The sequence below is a fragment of the Hemicordylus capensis genome, chromosome 3 (assembly GCF_027244095.1).
Source record: "Hemicordylus capensis ecotype Gifberg chromosome 3, rHemCap1.1.pri, whole genome shotgun sequence".
NCBI classification, from domain to species: Eukaryota; Metazoa; Chordata; class Lepidosauria; order Squamata; family Cordylidae; genus Hemicordylus; species Hemicordylus capensis.
In genome coordinates, this window is record NC_069659.1 from 181,016,512 (window position 1) to 181,027,069 (window position 10,558).

At 42.1% G+C, this 10,558-nt stretch overlaps 1 long non-coding RNA gene across 1 annotated transcript; it reads left to right on the plus strand.

Annotated features, from left to right (window-relative positions):
* Positions 1 to 278: 278 nt before the first annotated feature.
* LOC128348993 (uncharacterized) lies at positions 279 to 10,295 on the plus strand. The gene is made up of 3 exons (XR_008318475.1): positions 279 to 343; positions 9,220 to 9,416; positions 10,185 to 10,295. It is a non-coding gene; the product is annotated as an uncharacterized LOC128348993 (long non-coding RNA).
* Positions 10,296 to 10,558: the final 263 nt, after the last annotated feature.

A 10,558-nucleotide genomic window follows, 5' to 3' on the forward strand; every position in this document is an offset into this window, starting at 1 on the left:
GAGTTTCACTGCTTTTGAGATGTTGCTTATGCTTATATTTCCTTCATTTAACTACTCATCCAATTTGTTCTATAAATACACATAGTAATCTTGTCACTCCCTAGGTACTTTTTAGAATGAAGTTCATAAGCATCATTTATTAACTAAAGATTTTAACATACCTACATACTATTTTCATTTTGTGTGGCTGATTTGTTTTTCATAGCAACAGAATAACAACTCCATTGTTGTTACTGAGCAACAATAATAAGAATTCCTGCAAATGTTCCAATAGAATTATTGACAATGTGCTGGGTCCTATTTGGGTACTGGGAGAGAATGGCTCATGTGTCCTGAGAAATAAGTAAGTAAATAAATAAACTAACTTTGTGAGCCCAAATGATCCACCCACAGAGGAGGCCACCTGCTGTGTCTTTGCATGATTTGCTGCTCTGGTTTTGAGTCCTTTAAATTTAAATATGCACAGCAATGGACTGTATGCTGTTGTGCCTAACTGTCCATCAGAAAGTCAGTGTGGTCAGCCTTGACAATTGCCTCTTCAGGAAGGATAGGGACCTGAATCCAGGCCTCTTTTCCTCCAGCACAGTTCCTCCTTAGCCCGTCATACTACCTTTTCAGCACTTATCACTGACTTGAGACTGTAGCTTTTCAAACATTCACACACTTCACCTTAAGTAATCCTGAAACCTCAATACATGTAAGTTTTACCTTGCAGCACCAGCTGTTCCTGAAGGAAAAAAATCCCAGAATCTCAAGTATATCATGAAATTGTCTTTTAAAGGGCATCCTCTCTGATGGGTAAAGAGGCTCCTTCATCAAGCTGGACAGGGATGCTGAATTTCAAACAGCTAAAAAACACATCTTTGATTTTTTGGGTTTTTTTTAAAAAAAAACAACCTTGAAACATTGGCCAGTTTTGCAAAATGGGTTGTTTTAGTAGTTGCTATTTTTAAAATTGATGTAGGTGCACTGGAGGCAAAATTGGGTGCATACCTCATTCATACTGCAAAGTGTAAACTCATCCTATTTGTGGTGGTGAGTGGAGGCAGTGATGGACTAACTCTCCTTAGACAGGAAAATGTGTTAATGAATATGTCCCTAGGATCAGAGGCAAGAGTCTACACTCTGGCTGAAGTTAAGGAGGGCCATCTGGCAGAAACAGAAGAGTTTCATTCATTTTCCGAATGCAACCATCTAAATGAGGATATTCATATGCAGAGGCCATTTGATCTCCACTCTGCACTGATTTATTTGGAATTGTGTGAGGTATAGCTTCTGGAGGCAAAAAGGTATTCTATGCTGGGCTAAGCCAAAAGTCCTAAAATGAAGATTTTGGGTATTAAAGTGTTTGTGAGGACAGGAGCTTCACTCCTCCTTAACACACTCACATACTGTTTGCTCCCTTTCCACAATTTGTTTATAATCCTGGTGGCAATGATGCTGCTCTCATTGCCATGATCCCCCTCCCCCCCCCAGTTACGCTAGAATGTGAACAGGAAGCATTGCTCTCACTCTGATTTAGCTTTGTGATGTCATTCTATAGCCAGATGTAATTGACTATGTTCTGTTATCAAAAGTGAAGGTAATGCCTCCATCACCTGCCTTTGAATAGGTTTCATGACATTGTCACCTTATCAGCCTTACTGGGTGCATGGCATCACCATGAAGTCCAATGAGAGTAAGGACAGTACTTCCCATCCTACCTCTGATGTCAGGTAGCCAGAATGGGGGTGACGGTGATGCAGTATGGTGACATGGAGCATGGGTGCTTCCGCCAATATCAGGTCTACTGCAAATAAGATGGGGAAACACAGGGAGCTGCTGAAAAAAATGCCCAGAAGGGAGCCTTTTTCACAGCCCATAAAGAGATCTGCAAAGCTGGGAAAGCCAGTCAGCTCAGCTCTAATTTCGCACCACAAACACTAAGATGGGAAGTTATACTTTGAGGCTATTCCCATGATCACTGAAAAGGCAGCTACTACCACTCACAAGGTGGTTAGCCTGCCTTATTCCCCCTCCCCTTAAATGAGGTCAACGGAGTGAGAGCTGCGTTAACCTCATTGTTTTGCTACTGTGTCGCCACAGCATGCGGCGACACAAGAGTAGTAGGGATGTGCGAACCGGTTCGAACTCGAACCAGTTTGAATTTGAACCAGGGTGGTTTGATGGTTCGAATTCAAACCAAACCAGCCATCAGGTTCAAGCTGCAGGTTCAAATTCGGACCAAACTGGGGGTGGTTCAATACGAACCAGTTCGAACTGGTTCTGACCTGTTCTAACCTCCAAAATGGGTGGGGTGGTAGGTGGCACCCTTAGGTACCTACCTTCCAACCCCCAAAGCAATCAGACACTCGTACGATTTTTTATGAATATTTGAAATTCATTTTTATTTTTCTCTCATAGGGTATAATGGAACTGAACCAGCCCATTATCCCCTATTATGGAGTACCTAGGGGCACAAAGGTGGGGTGGATGGTAGACATCCAGGGGTGCCTACCACCCAAAAAGCCCCAAGGCAATTAGACACTCCTATGATTATTGGTGAATTTTAAAATTATTTTGGAATTACTCATAGGGAATAATGAGGATTGCAGCAAATGTATAGTTTCACGTCAGGGGGAAAGGGGTGTTCCAGAGTGGAGTGTGATGGGTGGTAGTGCCCAAGGGGGGCCAGGAAGCTATCAGAATTATTTGAAAGGAATTGGGCAAAGGGCTGATTTTTAAGTGATTTTTGAAGTTTATGTGGCACCCTCTGTTTACTACACCACCACTCACTCTGGGCCACCCCAGCACACCATAAGTGGCTTTAAGGTTTTTCTCCATAGGGAAGAATGGAGGTTTCAGCAGCCCCATAACTGCACTTGGGGGGTGCTGGGGTGGCCCAGAGCGAGGGTGCCAACCACCCCCATGGGTTGCTAACCCATGGGGTACTGGGTTTTGTTGTATCTGAAGTGTTCTGAGTGTAGATTCTTTGGTAGCATATAAGGTTTTCAATGACAAACCATGAATCCACTCTCATTGCTAACCTTAAAGACACATAAACTTCAACAATCACTTAAAAATACATTTGCTGCAATCCTCATTATTCCCTATGAGGAATTCCAAAATAATTTTAAAATTCACCAATAATCAGAGGAGTGTCAGATTGCCTTGGAGCTTTGTGGGTGGTAGCACTTACTTAGCACTTACATTTATATACCGCTCTGTAGCCGAAGCTCTCTAAGCAGTTTACAATGATTTAGCATATTGCCCCCAACATGGGTACTCATTTTACCGACCTCAGAAGGATGGAAGGCTGAGTCAACCTTGAGCCCCTGGTCAGGTTCGAACTTGTAACCTTCTGGTTACAGGGCAGCAGTTTTACCACTGCGCCACCAGGCACCTCTTGGGTGGTAGGCACCCCATTCTGAAAGCTGCCAACACTGACATACAGTCAGGTAAACTGGGCTAAGGGAGCACTTGCTCCCTTAACCTCGTTTAAGAGCCCGGCTTCTTAGCTGTGATGCCGCGGGTGACCTTAGCTGCCCTAACCCAGTCTTGGCTGCTCGTGAGAAGAACAGCCTCTATAAATGATGCTTCATAGTTGATTTGAGATAGGATTGGTTGCAAGTATAACACATTTAAAGGAAACTCCTTTTGCTCTAATAATAATTAGAATGGAGAAAGGCTCTTGCTTAGTGCTGTAGCCCATGCTTTGTATACAGGAGATCCCAGGTCCAGCCACCCTCATCTCAAGGTAGGGCTGGGAAAGACCTCTGTCTGAAACCAAGAATAACAGTGGCCGGTCAGTATACAGCATACTGGGCTAGGTGGACCAATGGCAGACCATTGGTCCAGCATAAGGTAGCCTTATTTCTCAGGTTGAGAATACTTGTCTTTAAAATTAAACTATTCTAGATCATTTCTTGAGGTTTGGGGTGTTTTTTTTTTATTGCCTCAACTCACAAAACACTTAAAAGATCAATCAGATCCAACCTGAACTCCTTCTGTATACCCAATACCTATGTTCCAGCAGTAGTGACAGCGAGTGTCTGTGTGCATGTAGGAGTGTTTTTTCTTGGACCCTAATTATGCCTGTAAGTTTAACCAACAAGAAGACCCCAGAGCAGTGATTTCTGGAAATGGAGGGTTGCTAGAGCTTAAGCCTTGGCAGACTACAGTTCCCAGATATGGTTATGCTAGCAGCTAAAGAAAGCCTGACAAGCTGCTCTTGCCTTTGCCACACACACACACCCCACCTGCCACAAATTTCTCCTGCTGGAATGTAACTTTTGGGAAGTTACAAGAAGAAGGAGAAGAAGAAGCCATTTGGAATGGCCCATACTTAGCCAATACTCAAAGGCTTCTTCCTGCAGATTGCAAAAAGACCTTTATTTTTGACATATAGGGAAATCATCACCAAACCACCAAAATGACCAATTTTCTGAAAAAACACAGGAGTCCGAAAAGTAAACAAAAAAGATGCTGATCTATCATTAATAGTTGTAATACACCTTTGCTTCTTAAGGGCAAATAAAGCTTTGATCTAGGATCTTAAGTCCTCTCGTCTGGGCTGATTATTGGGCTCCATCCGCCCAGGAACGAACCTCCCCTATTGGGCGCAAGGGGTACCTGATACTCCAGTTGGGCCTGCTATTATTGCTGAATCTGTGAAACAATGGCAAAACCATTGTGAAACAATGTGACTTTCCAACATCATATTTAGTTGGCAAGGTCTGCTGCAACCAATGCAGCTATGTTCCTTTCAGAAAGCCTTTTTATAAAAAGGATAAGTCACTCAGGAGACAATTACTGTGAACCGCAACCATCTGAGAGCCAGCAACACACTCCCTTCCTTCTTCGCTATGGTTTTGTTTCACAATGGTATATAAATATGATAAATTAAATAATTAAAATGATATGAAAAGAAATGAAAGCCTTTTGTCCTTTTTAAAAAGAGAGATATTTAAACAGAACTGGGAGCTCACATGGCACTGCATGCATTCAAAAAATGAATTTGGGTGTATATAGCCCAACAATAGCTCATTTTTTTGTTTATTTATCAAGTTCATTTATGGTTGGAATCGGCTGGATCCAGATTTCAGGAGGCCCTCTGCAAACTGCTCTCCATGGCCCTTTCCTCTCTCAGTGGACCTTCAAACCCACCCAGCCATTCAATATTTGTGGTGAAGCTTACTTTGGCAGATGGGAGGAGATAATGATGAAGCAATTCTCTCAGCCAAGAGTGTCACTCTGCTGCCACCACACAAAGCCTGTACAAATAGATGTGGTCTGGTCTCAGAAGGCCCTTCTGAGAGCTCTGGGTTCTCGCCATATGCCTAACAAAGCTGAATCCTCACACTGCTATAATGTTTTATATCAGAGGAACATTGCCATACAGTCACTATAAATAGAGAGGTCTTGACTAGCTGGAGCTTCTGAATCACCTTCAAGGCCTGCACCACTGCTTTGTAGTAATCTAACTAGAGATTACCAAAGCCTGGGTAATGGTGGCAAGATCATGATTAGGAAGAAGAGAATCTCCCACAACCTCATTTCCTCTCCCATGCAACTCCACCAATACAATGGTAGAAGAGATTATATACCAATGCTGAAAAGCTCTCTCCAGATTTCTTTCAAAACAATGCGATACTCTGGTTTTCTTTAAGAAGTCTCCCTATCTTTTTCAACATCTTCCTTGGGCACAGCTATAGAAGGGCTTTTCCTGCTCCTATTTTAACATTTAAGGGCAGACTGTGAATGACTTAGAAGTCTCTTGAAAAGTAACATAAAATGTAATGAAGGAGGGTGTGTTGTATTATATCCAGTATCTTTTACGTTTATTTGTGTAGAAGCTTGTCCCAGTGGAGATCCTGTAGAGAATGAGTGTGTCCAGGGGAGAAGTGGAGTCAGAAAGAAGAAAATGGAGTTAACTAAGAATTCTGAATAAATGCTTAGTTAAATCTATATAAGATTACTTTGTGTTTGTGAGGGAAGCAGCTATAAAACAGAATGCTAAGCCAACACTTTGGTTGTTTGGATATCTGATCCCACGTTTATCCCCATCTGCTGTGTTGAGATGCAAGGGAGCAGACTCGTGTGGCCTCAGCACTGGAGGCTTAAAGGAATCAGGCACATGGAAGAGTCACATCTGTGCCAGAAAAAAAGGGATAAGGAGGCACACCATTGGTGACAACCTCTAGGTGGCTCCCAAAGGCTGGATTCCAATGTTTAGGCAATGGTACAAATTTTTTTTGGTGTCCAGTGTCAATCATCGTGCTTCACAGTTCATTCTCTTGCTTTCTCATTCTGCTATTTTCTGTGAGCTTAATATGATAGAGATGTTTAGCGGGCGGAAGCTTAATATGATAGAGATGTTGAGGGAGGGGGACACAGTCAGGGGTTGATAACCAAAGTTACAGTACTAAGGAAGGAACAATTGAGATAAAATAACAGGAAATGTAAAGACTGAGACTTTAAAAACAAACAAACAAACAAGACAAATTAAACAAGGAGAAGATTAAAGATGGGAGCTTAATATTGTACTACAACAGATGGAAGCTTTTGCCTGGCATGTGAAGAAGAAAGGTCTTTAAACCAATAATACCTTTAATATGTATCTGCATATCTTTATTGTGCTACATGATGCCAGCTTTATTGCTGATGACCTGGGGATAAAAGTCAATATAACCTTTAGTGTTTATTTATAAGGGCTGAGTTATATGAGAGACTACTGAGATTATAGATTACAGCACATCTGTTGGTCTGGCCTAGAGCATTTTATAGGCAATGAGGGGAGGAGTTTAATGGCAACCGTATTTGCACACGTTCTTTTCTAAAGAGGTTGCAATGGTGGATTTAGGAAAAGTCTAGAACATGAAGCAGAATTGGTAGACTGGCTCGTGCTAGAGGAGCCCTGAGGAGGCACTATCTCTTGAGGAGAGGGAATTCAGAAGCAAATGTTCCTCACATCTGAGAGAGAGAGAGAGAGGGAGAGAGAGAGAGAGATAGAGAGAGATTAGCAAGCACATTTCTTCTGAGCATGGCAGCCATTGTTACATGATTGCGTTGTTTGCTAGGCATGCCAACAGCACTGAGATCCGTTGCTCAAGTATCAAATAAAGTACTTTTCCCTAAAGGAGGGGGAAACTCCTAAAGGAGTTTTTACTGCATTAAAAATACTGCATTGTTTATATTTATTAAAATATTAATTAAACTATTCATTCCCAAACTTCCCAACACAGAGGCCCCATTCTTTTTGAGTTAAAACCGAAGTCACACTTCACATACGCTCAAGCTCCCAAGCATCCAAGCAATTTGGGAGCATCCAGGGCTGCAGGACTGCTAATGTTAGGCAGGTGCAGACCTGGTCAGCTGCTTGGATGTGAGGGGACTGGGATGCCCATTAAGGAGGAGGAAAGAAGTAAGTGAAGCATAAAGAACAAATAAACCTCCTCTTTGGCTTCTTTTATGAAGTTGGATCCAGACTAATTTAGCCATGATGAAGCACCACTGAAATTAATGAGAGACATATCAAGGAGAGGAGAACTGGTCTTGGGTAGCAAGCATGACTTGTCCCCTTAGCTAAGCAAGGTCCACCCCGGTTGCATATGAATGGGAGACTAGAAGTGTAAACACTGTAAGAGATTCCCCTCAGGGGATGGAGCTGCACACACACACCCCTTATTAAATTTTCATTACCTCTTTCACTACCTTAAATAAATGGTAATGAAAGAGAGGAGAGAGCTCATATTGCATCCATGCAGCAAAAAATAAAATAAATCCATGGAAGTCTCTATGTCTCAGCAATAACTGAGCCTGCTATAATTCTGTAGTCCTTTGAGACCTGACATCATTTGCATGACATTTTTCCACTGGATGGGGGCAGGGAAAGGTCAAAATGGGATTGCTTTTCAAACATAATATCTGATTGTTTGAACTGAAATCAGTTCCAGCGCTTGATAGTTCAATCACTTGTTTACTAATCCCCCTCAAGCAGTAGTTATTTAAAGGGGGGGGGAAATGATGTGGATGGCTTGGATTAGCTGCCTTCTCACAATCTGGTGGTTGTGCATTTGGAGTTTACACACAGCAGAGGACGGGTTCCTCAGTTGTTTCCAAGGTTTATCAAATCCCAATTTAATATCCGAAGTACAAGCTCCTTCCTATGCAACTCATTTACTTGAAAGGACTATTTACTTTCTCTCAGGGCTACAACTAGATAATAGAAAATCTTACTGGTGGGAATAACCAATGGCATACTGCTATGAATTGTAAAGACTGTCAACAATTGCAGTTCAGTAAACAGGTGTACAATTATCAATACATTGTGCATAAATATGTTGTGCATACATTTGAATGTTATGGGCAAGAGAAAGTTTGGCAATCTTGCCCTGTCTCATTGTGATGAGACTTTTAAATTCCTGTTTTTAGCACCTATTATGCAGACCTGCATTTTAAGCATGCCATTTTCATAATCACTTGCATTACATTTCTAACCTCTGTAACTGCCCAAGGGCATATGATATATATTCAGTAAAGAAAAATCAATTTGGCCTCGGTGACTCTCTTGTAGGCCATATAAACTATTCACTCATACAGAATCAGCAGTGTCCTTAAAAAGAGATGAATAATGACACAGACAATGAACAGCCGAAGGAAATGATTATATTACTGCAAGTGTCTGCTCCTCACTCTTCTTTTCTTCTTCTGTAGTACATGCATGCAAATGCAACAATTAAATCGATATTCCTTTGCTCTTGGATTGTTCACTCTGTCCATAACAATCAGGGATGCAGACATGGGCATGTACACCCCATTGTAGTGCACACCATTCATGGCATGCAAGTGGCATAGTGGTTAGAGTGTCGGAGTAGGGCTGGGAAGACCCATGTTCAAATCCCCATTCAGCCATGAAGCTCACTGGGCGACTCTGGGCCAGTCATGTATCTCTCAGTTTAACCTACCTTGCAGGGTTGTAGTGAGGATAAACATAACCGTGGATACTGCTCTGGGCTCCTTGGCAGAAGAGCGGGATAGAAATGCAAAATAAATAAAAATAAATTCAGTCCTACATACCATCATGGACAATGTGAATGCACCAGATTATCATGATCATGAGAAGCAGTGTGGTATAGTGGTTAGAGTGTTGGGCTAGAAGTGGGAACCCGCAGCTTCAAATCCCCACTCAGCCATGAAATGTCTTTGAATCAGTTGTGCTCTCTCAAAATTACCTTACAGGATTTGGGTGAGGATAACATCTGGACAGATGAGGTCTTCCCTGAGCTCCTTGGAGGAAGAAAATGACATAAATATAATGATGATGTCCATGTTTGGTGGCAGAGGATTTCCTTTGTATGTAAAAAGACCCCAGCTCACTGACATGTCCAGCGAAAGGCTGTCAGACTTTTGCCTGAGACTTCGGGAAGCAAAAGCAGGTGAAGTTGCCACGCCACTTACTACTTTGCTAACAAAAAGCTGTGTTTGTATTCACTGATGCAAAAGAGATAAAACTCTTCAATGTGGACAGGCGCCATGGCCTCCATTTGTTGAATTAAGTTTGTGTGACAGCAGCGAATTACCCACTTTGGATTAAAGCTGTACATGTCATGCACAAAATCTGCTTTACCTCTGATCTGCTGCATATTAACCTCCGTCGCTGTTACCATATGGAACCATTTGAAAGCTTGAAACATCTTTCCAAAACTCATATGGCTGGGTATTCCCACCCCCCTGCCCGCATTATCCTGCTAGCATCCCTGGAGTGGTCTCTGTGTAATAAAATGCATGGAGTAGCCACTCTCCGCCCCACCCCCCACCCAACCTGTTCTACCATTTATTTCCACAAAGCAAAACAAAAAACCAAAAAACCATGGATGACATCTGTTTGCTGTAGCACAGGTCTAGCTCCACTGCTTAGTGAATAATGTATTTCACCAATACAGATTCATCCCAGAAGTCTGTAATTACACAACCCAAGTTAGTCCTTTAAAGCTCAGGCTCTGTAACAGAGACAAACATGTAGTTTTCAGTATTAGAATGGACCTTTCCTGTTTTGATTTTCTGAGGTTATATCTGTGTTCTGTTTTCACTCTCAGACCACCTCTCTTCAAAATGCTTCTGTGTTGTAATGATATCAGAATCTCCATGACGTTTGTGGCCTCTTCAGTTAGAATTAACTAGTCTGGTTTTTGTTTTCGTTCTAGGGATGCAGAGACACCATCTGAGAAAAATCTTTTTAGGATGAACCCTGATGTTCCTCTTTCTTATTTCACTTTGAGGAAATTTCAGTCCCAGTCAGGAAAGCAGAGGGCTGGGGGGAAAGGGTGGGTGGGTGGACAGTGCTATCCATTCTAAATCTGCCTTCCAATGCTGCTCTCCTCCACAACAATCCATAGCCAGGTTTTGTTTTTTAAAGAGGAAACCTCTCATTTACTAATCAGAGCTAATCAGAGGGGTCATAGCTACTCTTAGTGGCTGCCCGAAGACTGCTTACTACACTAAGCTAAACCCAGCTTAGTGGTTTAAAGAAATGGTTGGCTAGTTGCCCATAATCTTTCATTTGAAAACAAGACAGTTG